This window comes from Elephas maximus, chromosome 24 (assembly GCF_024166365.1).
Source record: "Elephas maximus indicus isolate mEleMax1 chromosome 24, mEleMax1 primary haplotype, whole genome shotgun sequence".
In the NCBI taxonomy this organism is placed as follows: Eukaryota; Metazoa; Chordata; class Mammalia; order Proboscidea; family Elephantidae; genus Elephas; species Elephas maximus.
Window position 1 is genome coordinate 41169684 of NC_064842.1, and position 15795 is coordinate 41185478.

Here is a 15795-nt window from a genome sequence, read left to right on the forward strand (position 1 = left end):
TTGAACCCCTAATTTTCCCTTCTAGACCTACCAGAAGTCATCCCCATCTCCGTTAATGGTCAAGAACTTCTCCCCCAAGCTTCCTTACTGTTCCTTGAGCACATCAGGAAGGCAAGGCACATGTTCCACCTGGAACATTTCTTTTCTCAGACATCTGCATGGCTCACTTTCTCACCTCCTTCAAGCCTTTGTTTGCATATCACCTGATCTGTAAGGCCTACCTTGGCCAACATATTTAAAATTGTAACTCCTACCCTGCGTCTACATCCAGAACTTCTAATCTAATTACCTAACTCTAATTTTTTCCCCTGTACCTTGTCACCTTCTAAAATGTTATGTAATTTAATTGGTATGTTTATTGTTTATTGTCTTTCTTCCTCCACTAGAATGTAAGCTTTGGGCAGGGACTTTGTCTGTTGTTCAGTGCTGCATCCCCCAGTGCTTAGAACAATTCCTAATACATGGTAAACTCTCAGTAACTTATTTGTTGAATGAATGTTGAAAAAACCAAATTATAAACTTTGATTCCTAAATGTCCATTTCCTTTAATATAAGTTTGAGAGGAGATGAACCTTCTGTTCCGTCTCTCTTTTCTGTGATAAACCTACCCAGAGAATGAAACTTAATTCCTTGTATTTTCTAAAATTGGATAGTAAAAAGAGGAGAAAAGTAGACCATAGTTTTTCCATTTTTTCCCTGTAGTTGAGTAGTTCCATCCTTATTTAGTAAACAACCATTGTATGTTAAGTATTATGGCACAGAGATGCAGTTTTGTTGGGGAGACATTGAGGTAAAAATTGTAATATATCCAATAGTATAAACACAAGGGAATAGTTAACTCAGATATTGCATGGGGTTGGTGATGGCATAGAATGGAGAGTGACAAAAAAGATTTTACAGAAAATTATGCTTGGACTGTGTCTTAAGCGACATGAAAGTTCACAAAGAGGAAAAGACGGGAAGGGCATTCCATATACATATAAAGACCCAAAGTCAAGAAACATCTTATTTCTCTTTGAGAAACCATAAAACGTTCAGGGTTTTTGGAATGTGGTTTGCAAGAGGAAGAGCAAATAGCTGGCAAGAACAACATAATAAAGAGCCTTGAAGACCATGCTAAAGATTTTGCACTTTATTCTGGAAATGATCAGGACCATGGGAGGGTATTTAACAGGGCAGGGACATCATCAGATTTGCTTTTTTAGAAAAATAATTTTGTTGATCATGTAGAAGTTGAAAGAGAAGGAATGGAATCATATAGATGAGTTAGGAGATTATTTCAGGAGACGAGGTGAGGGAAGCATGATAAGCTTAAAAAAAAAAAAAACAGTTTAACACCCTGACAGGTGGCTATATTATTAAACTGTGAAAACCAAAGTAAATCTCTAGGAAAAGAAAATGTTCAGCAGTTGCTGTACCTGCTGCTTGAATGATAAATTTAATATGTTGTTAATGTCATTACAGAAAAAGATTAGAGAGAGAGAGTGTGTGTGTGTGTGTGTGTGTGTGTGTAAGTAAAAGTACCAGAATATGCCATCATTCCTCTACCTTTCACCACACTCTTTTGAAAGTATAACTCTTATCCTTGGAATTTTGCATTGAACAATTTAAAATTCCTTGAAATGAGGAGTTAAGGATTTCCTGCTGAAATTATCTAAAAAGGCTGCTTTAAACTGTAATCATCTAATTACGAGAGTGTTTATTGCTGTGTTAAAAAGATCAGTTAAGAGGGTTCTGTAAGGATTTAAACGATACGTTTAGCCAGGCACTGTTGGAATGTGGGAGGATTATATCAGTCTAGTATCACTCGTGTATGAAGTCAGTGTGTGGGATCTCTTTTTTTTTTTTAATTTTTATTGTGTTTAAGTGAAAGTTTACAAACCAAGTAAATCTCTGATACAGAAACTTATATCTTACATACACCTTGCTATATACGCCTAGTTGCTCTCCCTCTAATGAGACAGCACACTCCTTCCCTCCACTCTCTATTTTCATATCCATTCGGCTAGCTTCTGCCCTCTCATCTCCTCCAGATAGGAGATACCAACATAGTCTCATGTGTCGACTTGATCCAAGAAGCTCACTCTTCACCAGTATCATTTTCTGTCCCACAGTCCAGTCCAATCCCTGTCTGAAGAGTTGGCTTTGGGAATGGTTCCTGTCTTGGGCTAACAGAAGGTCTGGGGACGATGACCTCCAAGGACCTCCTAATCTCAGCCAGACCATTAAGTCTGGTCTTTTTACAAGAATTTGGGGTCTGCATCCCACTGCTCTCCTGCTGCCTTGGGTTTTCTGATGTGTTCCCTGTCAGGGCTGTCATCTGTTATAGCCAGGAACCATCTCGTTCTTCTGGTCTCAGGCTGATGAAGTCTCTGGTTATGTGGCCCTTTCTGTCTCTTGGGCTCATAATTACCTTGCGTCTTTGGTGTTCTTCAATCTCCTTTGCTCCAGGTGGGTTGAGACCAATTGATGCATCTTAGATGGCCACTTGCTAGCATTTAAGACCCCAGACGCCACTCTCCAAAGTGAGACGCAGAATGTTTTCTTAATAGATTTTATGCCAATTGACTTAGATGTCCCCTGAAACCATGATCCCCAAACCCCTGTCCCTGCTATGCTGGCCTTTGAAGCATTCAGTTTATTCAGGAAACTTATTTGCTTTTGGTTTAGTTGTGCTGACCTATCCTGTATTGTGTGTTGTCTTTCCCTTCACCTAAAGTAGATTCTTTTTTTTTATTGCCTAATATAGTTCTTATCTAGTATTAATTAGTGAAAACACCTCTCCCTCCCTCCCAACCATCAAAGAGTATTTTCTTCTTTGTTTAAACTATTTCTTGAGTTCTTATAATAGTGGTCTCATACAATATTTGTCCTTTTGCAACTGACTAATTTCACTCAGCATAATGCCTTTCCAGATTCCTCCATGTTATGAAAGGTTTCACGGATTCATCATTGTTCTTTATCAATGCGTAGTATTCCATTGTGTGACTATATCATAATTTATCCATTCATCCATTGGTGGGCACCTTGGTTGCTTCCATCTTTTTGCTATTATAAACAGTGCTGCAATGAACATGGGTGTACATATATCTGTTCGTATAAAGGCTCTTAATACTCTAGAATATATTCCAAGGAGTGGGATTGCTGGATTTTATGGTAGTTCTGTTTCTAGCTTTTTAAAGAAGCACCAAATCGATTTCCAAAGTAGTTGTAACATTTGACACCAGCAGTGTATAAGTGTTCCAATCTCTCCACAGCCTCTCCAAAATTTATTGTGTTTTTTGGATTAATGGCAGCCTTGTTGGAGTGAAATGAAATCTCACTGTAGTTTTGATTTGCATTTCTCTAATGGCTAATGATGATGAACATTTGCTCATGTATCTGTTAGCTACCTGAGTGTCTTCTTCAGTGAAGTGCCTGTTCATATCCTTTGCCCATTTTTTGATTGGGTTATTTGTCTTTTTGCAGTTGAGTTTTTGCACTATCATGTAGATTTTAGAGATCAGGCGCTGATCAGAAATGTCATAGCTAAAAACTTTTTCCCAGTCTGTAGGTAATCTTTTTACTCTTTTGGTGAAGTCTTTGGATGAGCATAGGTGTTTGATTTTTGAGAGCTCCCGATTATCTAGTTTTTCTTCTGCACTGTTAGTAATGTTTTGTATACTGTTCATGCCATGTATCAGGACTCCTAACGTTCTCCCTATTTTTTCTTCCATGATCTTTATCATTTTAGATTTTATATTTAGGTCTTTGATCCATTTTGAGCTCGTTTTTGTGCATGGAGTGAGGTGTGGGTCTCATTTCATTTTTTTGCAGATGGATATCCAGTTATGCCAGCACTATTTATTAAAGAAACTGTCTTTTCCCCCATTTAGCTGACTTTAGGCCTTTGTCAAGTACCAGGCTGTTTTGACTACTGTGGCTGTATAATATGTTCTAAAATCGCGTAGAATGAGGCCTCCCACTTTTTTCTTCGTTTTCGGTAATGCTTTACTTATCCAGGGCCTCTTTCCCTTCCAAATGAAGTTGTTGATTTGTTTCTCCATCTCATTAAAAAATGTCATTGGAATTTGGATTGGAATCACGTTGTAGCTATAGATGGCTTTTGGTAGAACAGATATTTTTACAATGTTAAGTCTTCCTATCCATGAGCAAGGTATGTTTTCCTACTTATGTAGGTCTCTTTTGGTTTCTTGCAGTAGTGTCTTATATTTTTCTATGTGTCGGTCTTTTACATCCCTGATAAGATTTATTCCTAGGTATTTTATCTTCTTGGGGGTTACTGTAAATGGTATTGATTTGATGATTTCCTCCTCAATGTTCTTTTTGTTGGTGTAGAGGAATCCAACTGATTTTTGTATGTTTATCTTATATCCTGATATTCTGCTGAACTCTTATATTAGTTTCAGTAGTTTTCTTGAGGATTCTTTAGGGTGTTCTGTGTATAAGATCATGTCATCTGCGAATAGAGATACTTTTTTTTCATTTTTTAAAAAAATTTTATTTGTGCTTTAAGTGAAAGTTTACAAATAATAGAGATACTTTTACTTCTTCCTTACCAATCTGGGTATCCTTTATTTCTGTATCTAGCCTAATTGCTCTGGCCAGGACCTCCAGCACAATGTTGAATAAGAGTGGTGATAAAGGGCATCCTTGCCTGGTTCCTGATCTCAAGGGGAATGGTTTTAGACTTTATTTAGGATGATGTTAGCTGTAGGCTTTGTATAAAAAAAAAAAGCTGTAGGCTTTGTATAATTGCCCTTTAATATGTTGAGGAATTTTCCTTCTGTTCCTGTTTTGCTGGGAGTTTTAATCATGAATGGGTGTTGAACTTTGTCAGATGCCTTTTCTGCATCTATTGATAAGATCATGTGTTTCTTGTCTTTTTTATTTGTATGATGGAAATACATTAATTGTTTTTCTAAGGTTGAACCATCCCTGCATACCTGATATGAATCCCACTTGGTCATGGTGAATTATTGTTTCGATACGTTGTTGAATTGTATTGGCTAGAGTTTTGCCGAGGATTTTTGCATCTAAGTTCATGAGGGATATAGGTCTGTAATTTTCTTTTTTTTTTTTTGTGGTATCTTTACCTGATTTTGGTATCAGGGCTATCCTGGCTTCATAGAATGAGTTTGGGAGTATTCTGTCCTTTTCTATGCTCTGAAATACCTTTAGTAGCAGTGGTGTTAACTCTTCTCTAAAAGTTTGGTAGAACTCTGCAGTGAAGCCATCTAGGCCAGGGCTTTTTTTGTTGGGAGTTTTTTGATTACCTTTTCAATCTCTTCTTTTGTTATGGGCCTATTTAGTTGTTCTGCCTCAGTTTGTGTCAGTTTAGGTAAGTAGTGTGTTTGTAGAAATTCATTCATTTCTTCTAGGTTTTCAAATTTGTTAGAGTACAATTTTTCATAGTATTCTGATATGATTCTTTTAATTTTGGTTCGGTCTGTTGTAATATCGCCCATCTCATTTCTTATTCAGGTTATTTGCTTCCTCTCCTGTTTTTCTTCTGTCAGTTTGGCCAGTGGTTTATCAATTTTGTTAATTTTTTTAAAGAACCAGCTTTTGGTCTTGTTAACGCTTTCCATTGTTTTTCTTTCTGTCTCATTTAATTCTGCTCTCATTTTTTTTATTTGCTTTCTTCTGGTGCCTGAGGGCTTCTTTAGTTGCTCTGTATTTGTTCAAGTTGTAGGAATAATTCTTTGATTTGACCCTTTCTTCTTTTTGTGTGTGTCATTTTTTTGATGTTAATTGACCTCTGAGCACTGCTTTCTCTGTGTCCCAAAGGTTCTGATAGGAGGTGTTTTCATTCTCATTGGATTCTGTGAATTTCTTTATTCAATCATTGATGTCTTCTGTGACCCAATCGTTTTTGAGCAGGGTATTTTTCAGTGTCCAAGTGTTTGATTTCTTTTCCCTGCTTTTTCTGTTATTGATTTCTACTTTTATGGCCTTATGGTCAGAGAAGATGCTTTGTAATATTTCGATGTTTTGGATTCTGCTAGGGCTTGCTTTATGACCTGATACATGGTCTATTCTAAAGAATGTTCCATGTGTGTTGGAAAAGAGAGTATACTTGGCTGCTGTTGGGTGGAGTGTTCAGTATATATCTATGAGGTCAGGTTGGTTGATTGTGGTATTCAGATCTTCCGTTTCTTTATTGAGCTTCTTTCTGGATTGTCTGTCCTTCATCAGAAGTGGTGTGTTGAAGTCTCCTACTATGATTGTGATGCTATCTCACTTTTCGATGGTTTTAGAGTTTGTTTTATGTATCTTGCAGCCCTGTCATTGGGTGCATAAATATTTAATATAGCTATATCCTCCTGGTATATTGTCCCTTTAATCATTATGTAGTGTCCTTCCTTATCCTTTATGGTAGATTTAAGTTTAAAATCTATTTTGTCAGAAATTAATATTGCCAATCCTGCTCTTTTTTGATTGTTGTTTGCTTGATATATTTTTTTTCCATCCTTTGAGGTTTAGATTGTTTGTGTCTGTAAGGGGTGTCTCTTCTGGGCAGCATATAGATGGATCGTGTTTTTTTAATCCATTCTGCCACTCTCTGTCTCTTTGTAGGTGCATTTAGTCCGTTTAAATTCAGCTTAATTATGGGTAGGTATTTTTTATGAGTTTAGTGCTGTCATTTTGATGTCTTTTTGTGTGTGTTGTTGACATTTTCTTTTTCCCACTTAATTTTTTGTGCTAAGTAGCTTATGTTTTCCTCTTATTTGTTATAGTTCATTTTGTTTCTGCTGAGTCTCTGTTTTTTTCTTGGGTTTTATATTGATGAGTAGGATTGTTAGCCTTTGTGGTTATCTTAATATTTACCCGTTTTATCTAAGTTTAAACCTAACTTTTAATTCTTAATATCACCTTGTCTTCTTCTCCATATGAAATATCTATGACTGTATTTCTTAGTCCCGCTTTATTGTTTTAATATTGTCTTCCTTTACATAATAACATCGCTGTTTCCCAGTTTTGAGTGTTTTTTTTTTTTTTTTATGTTGATTTTTGTGATTTCCCTATCTGGTTGACATCTGATTGCTCTGTCCAGTGTTCTAGTCTTGGGTTGATATCTGATACTATTGATTTTCTACCCAGAGAGCTCCCTTTAGTATTTCTTGTAGTTTTGGTTTGTTTTTTATGAATTCCCTAAACTTGTATTTATCTGCAAATGTCCTAATTTCACCTTCATATTGAGAGACAGTTTTGCTGGATATATGATTCTTGATTCAGAATTTTTTTTCTTCAATGCTTTATATAAGTTATACCACTGCCATCTTGCCTGCATGGTTTCTGCTGAGTAGTCTTGGCTTATTCTTATTGACTCTCCTTTGTAGGTGACTTTTCGTTTATCTCTACGTGCTTTTAAAATTCTCTCTTTATCTTTGGTTTTGGCAAGTTTGATTATAATATCTCTTGGTGACTTTCTTTTAAGATCTAGCTTATGTGGGGTTCAGTGAGCATCTTGGATAGATATCTTCTCATCTTCCACGAAATCAGGGAAGTTTTCTGCCAACAAATCTTCAACAATTCTCTGTGTATTTTCTGTTATCCCTGCCTGCTCTGGTACTCCAATCACTTGTAGGTTATTTCTCTTGATAGAGTCCCATGTGATTCTTAGGGTTTCTTCATTTTTTTAAATTCTTTTATCAGATTTTTCCTTAAGTGTATTGGTGGCAAGCACTTTATCTTCAGTCTCACCAGTTGTACCTTCCGCTTGCTCAATTCTGCTCCTCTCACTTTCTATTGAGTTCTCTGATTCTGTAATTTTATTGTTAATCTCCTGAATTTCTGCTTGCTGACTCTCTGCGGATTCTTGCAGCTCATTAAGTTTTACATTATGTTCCTGAATAATCTTTTTAATTTTTTCCACTACTTTATCTGTGTGTTCCTTGGCTTATTCTGAGTATTGCCTGATCTTGCTTCTGATGTCTTGACGAGTTCTATATATTAATCTTTGGTATTTTGCATCTGGTAAATCCAGGAGGCCACGTTTATGCAGAAGATCCCTTGATTGTTTGTAATGAGAGCTTGTTGAAGTGATCATGGTCTGCTTCTTTATGTGATTTGATATCGACTGTTGTCTCTGAGCCATCTATAAGTTATTGTATCAGTTTATGTTTGCTTACTGTATCCTAGTGTCTTGCTTTGTTTTGATATGCCCAAATAGGTTGCTTGAGTGAGCTAGCTTGATTATTTTCACCTTTGAAACACTAATGCCCTGTCACCAGATGGCTAGAGCTGTTACCAGCTATATCAGTCTAAGAATCTATTCACTTTTCTTGTATGAATTCAGCTCAGGTGTCCCGGTAGCTGATCATCAAGTGTTTAGTACAGGCTCTGTCCTACAGTCTTAGGTGGATAGGGATTATTGGTGTAGGTACTGGTATCTGGTTGCAACAGGGAGTCGGTCTCTGGACAAGGCATGGGGCTGACAGTTGTCCTGCAAATGTCTGTGAGGATAGCATGTCCTGTACAGCACACAGGTGGGTGGGTTCTGTAGATGGACCTTGGGCACCCAGTGCTTTTGGTTGTAAGGACTGGGAAGTACTATTCTTTTTTTTTATTAACTTTTATTAAGCTTCAAGTGAACGTTTACAAATCCAATCAGTCTGTCACAAATATGTTTACATACATCTCACTCCCTACTCCCACTTGCTCTCCCCTTCTTGAGTCAGCCCTTTCAGTCTCTCCTTTCGTGACCATTTTGCCGGCTTCTCTCTCTCTCTATCCTCCCATCCCCCCTCAGACAAGAGTTGCCAACACAATCTCAAGTGTCCACCTGATATAATTAGCTCACTCTTCATCAGCATCTCTCTCCCACCCGCTGACCAGTCCCTTTCATGTCTGATGAGTTGTCTTCGGGGATGGTTCCTGTCCTCTGCCAACAGAAGGTCTGGGGACCATGGCTTCCGGGATTCCTCTAGTCTCAGTCAGACCTAGTTTGGTCTTTTTATGAGAACTTGGGGTCTGTATCCCACTGATCTCCTGCTCCCTCAGGGGTCCTCTGCTGTGCTCCCTGTCAGGGCAGTCATCGATTGTGGCTGGGCACCAACTAGTTCTTCTGGTCTCAGGATGATGTAGGTCTCTGGTTCATGTGGCCCTTTCTGTCTCTTGGGCTCTTAGTTGTCGTGTGGCCTTGGTGTTCTTCATTTTCCTTTGCTCCAGGTGGGTTGAGACCAATTGATGCATCTTAGATGGCCGCTTGTTAGCATTTAAGACCCCAGACGCCACATTTCAAAGTGGGATGCAGAATGATTTCATAATAGAATTATTTTGCCAATTAACTTAGAAGTCCCCTCAAACCATGTTCCCCAGACCCCCGCCCTTGCTCCACTGACCTTTGAAGCATTCATTTTATCCCGGAAACTTCTTTGCTTTTGGTCCAGTCCAATTGAGCTGACCTTCCATGTATTGAGTGTTGTCTTTCCCTTCACCTAAAGCATTTCTTATCTACTGATTAATCAATAAAAAACCGTCTCCCACCCTCCCTCCCTCCCCCCCTCGTAACCACAAAAGTGTGTGTTCTTCTCAGGTTTACTGTTACTCAAGATCTTATAATAGTGGTCTTATACAATATTTGTCCTTTTGCCTCTGACTAATTTCGCTCAGCATAATGCCTTCCAGGTTCCTCCATGTTATGAAATGTTTCACAGATTCGTCACTGTTATTTATCGATGAGTACTATTTCATTGTGTGAATATACCACAGTTTATTTACCCATTCATCCGTTGATGGACACCTTGGTTGCTTCCAACGTTTTGCTATTGTAAACAGAGCTGCAATAAACATGGGTGTGCATATATCTGTTTGTGTGAAGGCTCTTGTATCTCTAGGGTATATTCCCAGGAGTGGGATTTCTGGGTTGTATGGTAGATCTATTTCTAACTGTTTAAGATAACTTGGAACCCAGTTGCAGGTTGCTGGGTGACCTGAGTGGAGCCACCAGTCCTTATGCCCCTGATGTGTGGGTAGGTGAGGATCATGTTTAATAGGCAAAGTGGTGTCAAACATCAAACACCCACCTCTCTACCACATAGCTGAAACAGTTGCAGTCTGCCTACAAGGGCCTATTCTCCTGAAATAGGCCCGCACAGGTCCATGCAGGGGGGAAAGGTATTCAAAGTCTATGGACCGTTTATGCCTCGACAGGAGCTGCTTCTGTCCCGAGCTCCCCAGGTTAGCGGAGCTGGCGATTATCTTTTCCCCAGTTGTGAATTTATTCTTCAAGACCGGGAGAATGGCTCAGGTTGCACAACAGGCTCTGTCTCAGGCCCAGGGAAATCGACAGCCACTGAAGCTGGCTTTGGGGCAGGGGGCACGGTAAAATATATGCAAGCACTTAGCTTTTGCTGAGCGTGCCATTCATCTCTGGTCCCGGAGGTGTGAGTAGAATATGTGGCTGGATGTTTCCCCCTGAGGAAACTGTGGCTGAACACTCCCACCAGCCCACTGCAGCTGCTTCCGGGAATGGTGTCTGAGGGCTCCTGGCGAGTCAGGTCTGGCAACTCCTCTCCACTTCTCAACCATTTCTCCCTCTTCCTGCCACTCAGTCCATTTTCTAACTTTGCTCTTGATATTCAGGTCTTCTAGCTTGTCATAAATGTAATCTTTTCACTTATTTTTCGGGTCTTTGTTCTAAGAGGGTTCACAGGAAGCGTCTGCCTACTCTGCCATCTTGGCCCCTCCTGCGTGTGGGATCTTTTCAAGTTTTCTCTTAACTGTGCATGTTTCCTGTCAGAAATGGGGAAGAGTCTGTAGATATACACGGGAAGAGTGTTAAATAAACCAATTAGCAATTTGGGAATGTAGCAGAAGAGTAGATCTGGACAGAGTGCTGAAAGAGAAATCTGCCAGAAGTATCACCTTGAGAAATGACTCATTGGTTCAGTAAATTACTTCATGCAAATTGTGCCAAATAGACATTGCTTATGTGTTATGAAATATACATTTCTGCCTGGGTGTCAGGAAAGGGCTCAGCTGGCTTGGCACTAATCCCATTCAAAGAGAATGAGGAGGCCAAAATGATTCCATTTTATTTGCAAGGGATAAGACTAAGTAAACTAGAGAATGTAATTTACCTAAGTGGAGACTTGGTCTCACAACGTTTGGACATGTTATCAGGAGGGACCAGTTCCTGGAGAAGGAGATCATGCTTGGTAAAGTAGAGGGTCAGCGCAAAAGAGGAAGACCCTCAACGACATGGATTGACATGGTGGCTGCAATAATGAGCTCAAACATAGCAACAATTGTGAGGATGGCACAGTACTGGGCAGTGTTGTGCACAGGGCTGATATGAGTTGAAATCAAGCTGACAACACCTCACAACAACAAACTAGAGAATAAGGAGTTGAAGGAGATAGTAGACAGTCATTAACTCCTCTTAGGTATACCAATATGAAAATAGAAAAGAGTTTGTGAGTTTAACTTTCTTGGGAGTAGAAAGCCATCAGGACTTGGTAAATCTGGTTCCTTTTTTTTTTTTTTTTTTTTAAAAAAACGCATGCTCTACTTTCTGTATTTAGAATTTCCTAAAGGTTAAAGGTGGATGTTAGTGTACAGCCAGCAAGGCAGTAAAAACGCAATTTTAAAGTAATAATTCTTGCATTTGAAAGGCAGTATTTATACTCAGATATACTGATGAACCCCCACGTGTCTGTCAGTTTAACGTACTCTGGGGGCTTGTGTGTTGCTGTGATGCTGGAAGCTATGCCATTGGTATTCAGATACCAGCAGGGTCACCCATGGAGGACAGGTTTCAGCTGAGCTTCCAGACTAAGACAGACTAGGAAGAAGGACCCGGCAGTCTACTTCTGAAAAGCATTAGCCAGTGAAAACCTTATGAACAGCAGCAGAACATTGTCTGATATAGTGCTGGAAGATGAAGCACCCAGGTTGGAACGGATGCAAAAGATGACTGGGGAAGAGCTGCCTCCTCAAAGTAGAGTCGACCTTAACGACGTGGATGGAGTACAGCTTTTGGGACCTTCATTTGCTGATGTGGTACGTCTCAAAATGAGAGGAAACAGCTGCAAACATCCATTAATAATCGGAACCTGGAATGTACGAAGTATGAATCTAGGAAAATTAGAAGTCATCAAAAATGAAACGGGGGAAAAAAAACGAAACGGGATGCATAAATAGCGATATTTTAGGCATTAGTGAACTGAAATGGACTGGTATTGGCCATTTTGAATTGGACAGTCGTATAGCCTATTATGCCGGAAATGACAACTTGAGGAGGAATGGTGTTGCATTCATCGTCAAAAAGAACATTTCAAGATCCATCCTGAAGTACAGTGCTGTCAGTGAGAGGATAATATCCATACGCCCACAAGGAAGCGTAGTTGATACGACTATTCAAATACACGCACCAACCACTAGGGCCAAAGATGAAGAAATAGGAGATTTTTATCAGCTGCTGCAGTCTGAAATTGATCAAGCAGGCAGTCAAGATGCATTGATAATTACTGGCAATTGGAATGCGAAAGTTGGAAACAAAGAAGAAGGATCAGTAGTCGGAAAATAAGGCCTTGGTGATAGAAACAACGCTGGAGATCGAATGATAGAATTTTACAAGACCAACGACTTCTTCATTGCAAATACCTTCTTTCACCAACATAAACAGTGACTATATTATACATATACACATGGACCTCGCCAGGTGGAACACACATAAATCAAATTGACTACATCTGTGGTAAGAGACGATGGAAAAGCTCAATATCATCAGTCAGAACAAGGCCAGGGGCCGACTGTGGAACAGACCATCAATTGCTCCTATGCAAGTTAAAGCTGAAACTGAAGAAAATCAGAGCAAGTCCACAAAAGCCAAAATATGACCATGAGTATATCCCACCTGAATTGAGAGACCATCTGAAGAATAGATTTGACGCATTGAACACTGGTGACCGAAGACCAGACGAGTTGTGGAATGACATCAAGGACATCATTCATGAAGAAAGCAAGAGGTCATTGGAAAGACAGAGAGGGAAGAAAAGACCGAGATGGATGTCGGAGGAGACTCTGAAACTTGCTCTCGAACATCGAGCGGCTAAAGCAAAAGGAAGAATTGATGAAGTAAAAGAACTGAACAGAAGATTTCAAAGGGCATCTCGAGAAGACAAAGTAAAGTATTATAATGACATGTTCAAAGAGCTGGAAATGGAAAACCAAAAGGGAAGAACACGCTCGGTGTTTCTCAAGCTGAAAGAACTGAAGAAAAAACTCAAGCCTCGAGTTGCAATAGTGAAGGATTCTATGGGGAAAAATATTAAATTACGCAGGAAGCATCAAAACAAGATGGAAGGAACACGCAGAGTCATTATACCAAAAAGAATTAGTCGATGTTCAACCATTTCAAGAGGTGGCATATGATCAGGAACCGATGGTACTGAAGGAAGAAGTCCAAGCTGCTCTGAAGGCACTGGCGAAAAACAAGGCTCCAGGAATTGATGGAATATCAATTGAGATGTTTCACCAAACAGGTGCAGCGCTGGAGGTGCTCATTCGTCTATGCCAAGAAATATAGAAGACAGTTTCCTGGGCAACTGACTGGAAGAGATCCATATTTATGCCTATTCCCAAGAAAGGTGATCCAATGGAATGTGGACATTATAGAACAGTATCATTAATATCACACGCAAGCAAAATTTTGCTGAAGATATTCAAAAACAGCTGCAGCAGTATATTGACAGGGAACTGCCAGAAATTCAGGCCGGTTTCAGAAGAGGACGTGGAACCAGGGATATCCTTGCTGATGTCAGATGGATCCTGGCTGAAAGCAGAGAATACCAGAAGGATGTTTACCTGTGTTTTATTGACTATGCAAAGGCATTTGACTGTGTGCATCCTAACAAATTATGGATAACATTGCGAAGAAGGGGAATTCCAGAACACTTAATTGTGCTCATGAGGAACCTTTACATAGATGAAGAGGCGGTTGTTGGGACAGAACACGGGGATACTGATTGGTTTAAAGTCAGGAAAGGTGTGCATCAGGGTTGTATTCTTTCACCATACCTATTTAATCTGTATGCTGAGCAAATAATATGAGAAGCTGGACTGTATGAAGAAGAACGGGGCATCAGGATTGGAAGAAGACTCATTAACAATCTGCGTTATGCAGATGACACAACCTTGCTTGCTGAAAGTGAAGAGGACTTGAAGCACTTACTAATGAGGATCAAAGACCACAGCCTTCAATATAGATTGCACCTCAAGATAAGGAAAACAAAAATCCTCACAACTGGACCAGTGAGCAACATCGTGATAAATGGAGAAAAGATGGAAGTTGTCAAGGATTTCATTTTACTTGGATCCACAATCAAAAGCCATGGAAGCAGCAGTCAAGAAATCAAAAGACGTATTGCATTGGGCAGATCTGCTGCAAAGAACCTCTTTAAAGTGTTGAAGAGCAAAGATGTCACCTTTAAGACTAAGGTGCACCTGACCATAGCCATGGTATTTTCAATCGCATCATATGCATGTGAATGCTGGACAATGAATAAGGAAGACAGAAGAAGAATTGATGCCTTTGAATTGTGGTGTTGGCAAAGAATATTGAATATAGTATGCACTGCGGAAAGAACGCACAGATCTGTCTTGGAAGAAGTACAACCAGAATGCTCCTTATAGGCAAGGATGGCGAAACTGAGTCTTACATATTTTGGAGATGTTGTCAGGAGGGATCAGCCTCTGGAGAAGGACATCATGCTTGGCAAAATACAGGGTCAGCGGAAAAGAGGAAGACCCTCAACGAGGTGGATTCACACAGTGCCTGCAGCAGTGAACTCAAGCATAACAATGATTGTAAGAATGGTGCAGGACTGGACAGTGTTTTGTTCTGTTGTGCATAGGGTCACTATGAGATGGAACTGACTCAACGGTACCTAACAACAAATAACAGGATATTGATGAAAATCTGAATATAGCAGTTAGGCTTTGTCCAAACTGTTAAAATCAATTGTTATTTATTCTGGGGTAAATTGCTTATGATATATTTCATTAAGAACCACTTTCAAGTTACTGAACAGATACATAAGTTTTACTCACTGTGTTCAAAACCAAAAAAAGGTTTTGAACTCACTGTGTTAGGGGTTACAAAAATTGAGATGCAGTTTTTTCTTCTCTCTCCCCGTTACAAGTTTAGCGGTGGAAATATAACAAATAATTTTAAAGTGGCATTTCATTAATAGGACAAGTAAGCTAGACAGAATAAAGGAAAGAAATGCATTTATTCTAAAGAACTTTGCTCTAACTAAATATGTCATGAAGATTATATTGACAATGGGTAATTACCAAAGAAAGCTTAAGAAAGGAAAGGATTTGATAACATTTACGTGCAATGAATATTAATATGTAGTATGCGTTGGAAGTGGGAGTGATAGGAAGGAGACAGACCAACTGGGAGAATACTACCATTCAAGAAATCAAAAGGCACATTGCATTGGGCAAATTTGCTGCAAAAGACCTCTTTTTTAAAGTTTTGAAAAGCAAAAATGTCACCTTGAAGCCTAAGGTGCGTCTGACCCAAGCCATGGTGTTTTTAGTTGCCTCATATGCACATGAGAGCTGGACAATGAATAAGGAAGACTGAAGAAGAATTGACGCCTTGAATTGTGGTGCTGGCGAAGAATATTGAATATACCATGGGCTGCCAATAGAATGAACAAATCTGTCTTGGAAGAAATACAACCAGAATGCTCCTTAGAAACAAGGATGGTGATACTGTGTCTCATGTACTTTGGACATGTTATCAGGTGGGATCAGGCCCTGGAGAAGGACATC

General features: G+C 39.4%; 1 protein-coding gene across 7 annotated transcripts in view; it reads left to right on the forward strand.

Annotated features, from left to right (window-relative positions):
- The window catches only part of RASAL2 (RAS protein activator like 2), a 432719-nt gene that overhangs the window by 236330 nt on the left and 180594 nt on the right, over positions 1-15795 (forward strand). The window lies entirely within an intron of this gene.